We start from the raw sequence: 6,833 nt of genomic DNA on the forward strand, positions 1-6,833 counted from the left end.
TCTTGAAGCTTGGATGCTGTATTAGGGGCAATTTATGCTGGTTTTGTTTCTCTATAAACTCAATCTTAAAATCTAATTGAAGATAATTATTGTATAAATATTTGAAAGGGAATTTAACTGATTTATTTGGAAAGAAATAATTCCTTAACTAGAGCTAAGAAAACAAGTCCTATTTTTCATTCTGAGATTTTTTAAAACGATTCAGGAATTGGTGAAAACTAAATTAAAAAATTTAAAAAAAGAAAATAAATGTAAGACGAATATAAGAGATGATAAAGAGAGAGAATAGAAGCGATGAGAGGAAAGATTTCCGCTGAATAAATGTGTGAGTTTTCCACGATGGAAAATTTACTCTCAAAGGGATATCGGGGACAGGGGAGGAGACGAAACGATTTTCCACCCAGAGTACGAGCAAAACAGCTGCTAAATGAGTGTGTATGTGTGCTCGTGGAAAATCATTTCGCTCGTCGTGATGGTGAAAATCTTTCGCCACCTTACGGTGTGTGTATGGCGAGCACTAAACCTTTTCCCCATTTCCCCACCCCCATGTTCTCAACAGTCGATGGTCCAGAACGGGGTCGATGAATGGTTCAAGGGAGGTTGGTGCTGGTGGGGTTGGTTTTACAGCACATCACCAGGCGAATACCACACTTTATGCCAGATTCGACGCGTCTTGGACATCACTAGATAAAATATTGGGAGCTGAAAGCAATTGAAATGTGTGAAGACTGGCTTTTGTTTTTTTTTTTATTAATTTCAAATAAAACACAAACATTTGAAATCTTAGGAAGCAAAGGCAATTTTTACAAAACATATTTTTTTAAGATTGCTATGAAAATTTATTTAGACATTTTTTGTCAAAAGAAGCTAAAATCATTGCATACTAGCATATTCGTTAAAGAATTGGAGTTAACGCTTCAAATATGATAAGTTTTATTAAAAATCCTTAATGTATCTGGGTAATTCTCTACCAACTCACACGAAATCGGGAAAAGTTGCCCCGACCCCTCTTCGATTTGCGTGAAACTTTGTCCTAAGGGGTAACTTTTGTCCCTGATCACGAATCCGAGGTCCGTTTTTTGATATCTCGTGACGGAGGGGCGGTACGACCCCTTCCATTTTTGAACATGCGAAAAAAGAGGTGTTTTTCAATAATTTGCAGCCTGAAACGGTGATGAGATAGAAATTTGGTGTCAAAGGGACTTTTATGTAAAATTAGACGCCCGATTTGATGGCGTACTCAGAATTCCGAAAAAACGTATTTTTCATCGAAAAAAACACTAAAAAAGTTTTAAAAATTCTCCCATTTTCCGTTACTCGACTGTAAAAAATTTTGAAACATGTCATTTTATGGGAAATTTAATGTACTTTTCGAATCTACATTGTCCCAGAAGGGTCATTTTTTCATTTAGAACAAAATTTTTCATTTTAAAATTTCGTGTTTTTTCTAACTTTGCAGGGTTATTTTTTAGAGTGTAACAATGTTCTACAAAGTTGTAGAGCAGACAATTACAAAAAATTTGATATATAGACATAAGGGGTTTGCTTATAAACATCACAAGTTATCGCGATTTTACGAAAAAAAGTTTTGAAAAAGTTACTTTTTGCGTTTCTCTTTGTTTCGTCGTCCGTGTCTGTCGCGGGTGACCATGAACGGCCATGATCGATGACGACCAACTTTTTTAAAACTTTTTTTCGTAAAATCGTGATAACTTGTGATGTTTATAAGCAAAACCCTTATGTATATATATTAAAATTTTTGTAATTGTCTGCTCTACAACTTTGTAGAACATTGTTACACTCTAAAAAATAACCCTGCAAAGTTAGAAAAAACACGAAATTTTAAAATGAAAAATTTTGTTCTAAATGAAAAAATGACCCTTCTGGGACAATGTAGATTCGAAAAGTACATTAAATTTCCCATAAAATGACATGTTCCAAAATTTTTTACAGTCGAGTAACGGAAAATGGGAGAATTTTTAAAACTTTTTTAGTGTTTTTTTCGATGAAAAATACGTTTTTTCGGAATTCTGAGTACGCCATCAAATCGGGCGTCTAATTTTACATAAAAGTCCCTTTGACACCAAATTTCTATCTCATCACCGTTTCAGGCTGCAAATTATTGAAAAACACCTCTTTTTTCGCATGTTCAAAAATGGAAGGGGTCGTACCGCCCCTCCGTCACGAGATATCAAAAAACGGACCTCGGATTCGTGATCAGGGACAAAAGTTACCCCTTAGGACAAAGTTTCACGCAAATCGAAGAGGGGTCGGGGCAACTGCTGTGTGAGTTGGCGGAGAATTACCCATCTTTATTTTTCACCACAAACACTAATTTTTGAATAACACATCATATTTGATTTTTCATTTTGTAAAAAAAATCGTGAAAATAATTAAAGAAGAATTAATGAATCGAGAGCAGTTTTTATAAAAAAAAATCAAATAAAGCCAGCATTCAAAACATAAATTAATATTACATTTTTCTGAACTAATGAATAAAACAATCTGAATACTGACATAGAAATTAGAGTTTTTCTTGTTGTTGTTGATTTTATTAGGGGAACTTCAACCCTCGCTCCCGTATTTAAGTTGATTTATCTTCAGGCAGTTATAATTGATTTAGTTAAATCACACATTTTTTTGTTGATTAAAATTAATATTGTTTACAACTTAATGTCATATTTTCTCTGACGAAGGGCAGCTTGAGATTCAAATGATTGACTTTTCTTTATTTTTCGATGGAAAAAAATTGTACACTTTCACATTTTTTTGAGCATTTTTAATTTTTTTTATTTGGATGAATTTTGTCCATGCCTTTTAAGTAAGTTTTTCCATATATATCTCCATACATTTAGGAGGGCGGTTCATACGAATCCGAATCTTTTATAAAATCTGATTTTACATAATTTTTTTATCACTAAAATACGAATTCCCAAAACACGTATTTTCAATTCGTGCTAAATCTGTTCTCAAAACACAATTATTTGAAAAAAATGTAAGACCAGGGGAGGGGAGGGGGGGGGGGGCAACATTAACTTTGAAAAATATTTGCAACGACCTAATTTATGGAAAAAATTATAAATACTGTCAAACAAAATGTCCAAAATCATTTTTTTTACATAATCGAAAATGACATTTGAATTTTTTTATGTACTAAGTACCGGCAAAATTTTTTTTAACTGTTTTACAACATTAAACTTTGTGGTAAATATGTATTGCAAATTGTCAACTAATTATCCATAATTTTTTGACTAAAAATATCTCAGGCACTTTTGGTTGAATTTTCAGTGCTTAAAGTGAAAGTGTTGTGAAATGTTAAAGTAAAAATAATTTAGATTTTTATTTCTGTGTCGGTAACATTACAGTTATAATCACTGTGATACAGTTTCTTAGGAATTCTTATAACTGTCTAAACGATTCCAGTTTCCTGAAAAGAAAGAACAAATCTAGGTAAAAAATTAAGTTCAGTAATATCTTTTTCGAAAATCTTTACTTTTTCAAATTTTATTTTTTTAATCATTTGTAAGAATGGCTTATTCGTTCATTAAGAACTGGTGAACTTTTTTTTTATTCAAAAAAATGCAATCAAAAATTTACTTCCAAAAGTTAAGAGATTTTCTCAAAGCAGGAAAAAAATCAAAATTAATTTAAAGTAGTCCCCGGAGACTAATTTACGCAATTGGACATAAAATCAAAACCCAAAACCGAAAAGTCAGCACACATCAAAATCCCCGACGGGTTTGTGATGTGGTTTGCATGAGAAAATAAAAAAAAACACATTCCAAAATATTTACAAATAAAAACAGACCAAACTTTTACGAGCTCCCAAACAGAATAACGCCCGTTTGTTTCATCTGGGAGTTTTTCGCCCGCCGCCCAACACTACACGAAGCATGATTAATTGGCTAGGTTAGCAGTTAAATTATGACCCGTAGTTTATTCACCGAAACGAGCCAACTTTCGGTAGTTTTCGTCGTTTTTTTTTTTAACTTAAAATCAGTAAAACAAAGTTGGAGCAATTGCGCGAACCGCTTTGAAAATAATGTTAACATGGTACCGAGAGAGACAGCCGCTTATAACATGAAATGTGTGGTCCGGTTTTTTGGGTTCATTTTTAGTTTTGTGCTAAAGCCAAACTCCCATCAATTCCGTGGCGGTGGCGCACAGGATGGTTTATTACCATGTGAAATATGTTGCGGATGGAACATACAAAAAAAGTGCGATGGGTGCTTTTATGTGGTAAGTTTGTTATTTAAAAAATAATAATTGCGTTTTATCGATCTTTTGAATCTTCGGTTCTATTTTTCTTTAAAACAAACTTTTTGTTTTATTTATTTCAAGTAATTGAATCATCAATAAATAGGATTGATAATGTGTTATCATAAGGAATTGTTTTTTTTTTCTTGATACAATTACTTAAATTTTCTTGTTTGCTATCAGAAAGATTTACATCGAAGTTCAACTTTATTATGATCAACATGTTTAATGTTGGATTCAAGAAAAAAAAAACAATAAAGATGGGAACAGTTTCTACGTTTGATGCAAGATAAATCAATAAAAAACAATTTCTGGGTTGTGTGTGTGTGTGTGGTCCAATCCAATACCCGCTAACCGGTAGCGATATTATGGGAAAGTATAATTTGTATCAGACTTTGTATATGCCGAATGCTGATACAACTTATCTCAGTCCCGGGTATTAGGTGGTGATAGCCCGCGCGCTGCTTCCAACGACCCGTTTCAGAATGACAGAGCTCCTTGCGGTCCAATTCCGAGGTCGCTGGGCATTGTTCGGCCCCGCCTAAACATAGAAGCAAGCATCTGAAGGAAACTCGATCTATATTTAGACTTCTAATCCCATCAGGCAAAACAGGGATCAGCGCGTATTTAATATGAGAAGATAACATGTTTCAACACTACGGATCAATTCACTACTAGAATGTAAACCTTCTGATGGCCGACTGCTTAGCGTCCCAGACCACCAATCCAGAGGTGTGAGTTCGAATCCCACCAGATTCATTTTCGTTTTTGTTCATATTCAAAGTTCAAATTCCTGATTCCAAATTTCAAAGGTACCGGCCGGGATTTGATCCCTGAACCTTCTGCTTGTGAGGAAGAAGCCGTAACCATTAAGCCACGGAGCCGGTTAATAAAAAACAATTTCTGGGTTATTGCAAAAAGTAAATAACATTTTCCTTCGTTATAGTTGAGTAACGATAAATAGCAGAGGTTTTAAAACTGTTTTTGTATTTTTTAAATGAAATAAAGGTTTTTTATAGCTTTTAAATAGTTTTTTTTACCCTTCGGCAGTAAATAACCAAATCATCACAATTTCAGGCTGTAAATTATTTAGAAATAGGTCTTTTCCGACTTCACAGAGAATTCGAATCAATGAAAATTAGTATGAATATTAAACTCTCACCTAATTAGCCTGTATTTTTCAACTGGAAATTATCCGAATCTCAATGTTTAAAAATTGAAACCATACACGGAACAAAATCTGGTCGTTGGATCCGAAAAATATTTGCGACGAATTCGAAAACATCGGAAATTTCCGAAATCATCGAGAATGTTTGCGATATTGGAAAAAATGTTTTCGATATTGAAGCAAAAAGTTTGCAAAATCGCAAACACCATGTTTGCGGCGTATTTTTTTGCCCAGTCCGCCGCAGCCAATGCGTTACGCTGTCAGGATCAGCTGTTCGCATCTTTCGCAAGTAGTAAACTAACAGCAAACATAACCTATTTTTATTTTGTTTATCTCGTTGAGTGTCGCAGCAGGTCCGCCTGCTGCTGAGCGGCGTTTTTCTTTTCCCGGATAAAAAACCCACGATACAGCGCCGGAAACAGTTCCGAAACGGACAAATCTTCAATGATTTGATTCTCGCGGTGGTGCCGGTGCGAGGTGCGAGCCGCGGAGGACGCGAACGGGGCCGTAGTCGCGGCAAGGAAGACTCCAAGGAATGGGTTCCAGTGACCGAGCTGGTGCGCGATGGCAAGATTCGCACCCTGGAGGAGATCTACCTGTACTCGCTCCCGATCCTGAACCGCTCGCTCAAGGACGAATGTGCCGAAGATCATGCCCGTCCAAAAGCAGACTCGTGCCGGTCAGCGTACCCGTTTCAAGGCGTTCGTCGCCATCGGTGACTCTAACGGCCTCATCTGTCTCGGCGTCAAGTGCAGCAAGGAAGTGGCCACCGCCATCCGCGGTGCCATTATCCTGGCCAAGCTGTCGGTCATGCCGGTTCGCCGTGGTTACCGGGGGACTAAGATCGGCAAGCCCCACACCGTGCTCTGCAAGGTCTTTAGCAAATGCTGTTACCGTCCTGGTGCACCTCAATCCGGTTCGCATTGTGCCGGCCCCGGTCCCGAAGAAGCTGCTGCAGATGGCCGGTATCGAGGATTGCGTCGGAGTCGCGAAACTAGAAATCCGGGTCACCAGCTACACCAATCTCTCCGGCGGTTCTTCCGCCATGTTACGCTGACAGTGATTCAAAAAACTGGGATGCCGGTTCCAAATTTCGATCTGAATAGTTCAGTCCGGATGAAACTAATCAGACTAAGGTTAGTGTCCAATTTTGGCAAAGCTTTCAAACAAAACTCAAAAGCTTCTTTCCAATTCCAGCCGGCGGAACATGCCACCCCATCTTTACATTTCCGACGATGATTGACACGGATGTCCGGTATCTTTGTGTCTCGCTAAGCGATTCGAGTTTGGCCAGAACATCGTTGGTGGAGGCCCACATCCATTCGACTTCAACAGTATTAGCCATTGCGTACGCCACAGCACCGACGACAACCTATAGTGTTTTTTTTCGCCAGAAAAAAAACAAGTA

At 37.0% G+C, this 6,833-nt stretch overlaps 1 pseudogene; it reads left to right on the top strand.

Annotated features, from left to right (window-relative positions):
* Nucleotides 1-562: 562 nt before the first annotated feature.
* On the top strand, nucleotides 563-6,610 carry LOC120428940 (40S ribosomal protein S2-like; annotated as a pseudogene).
* Nucleotides 6,611-6,833: the final 223 nt, after the last annotated feature.

The sequence above is a fragment of the Culex pipiens genome, chromosome 2 (assembly GCF_016801865.2).
Source record: "Culex pipiens pallens isolate TS chromosome 2, TS_CPP_V2, whole genome shotgun sequence".
NCBI lineage: Eukaryota > Metazoa > Arthropoda > Insecta > Diptera > Culicidae > Culex > Culex pipiens.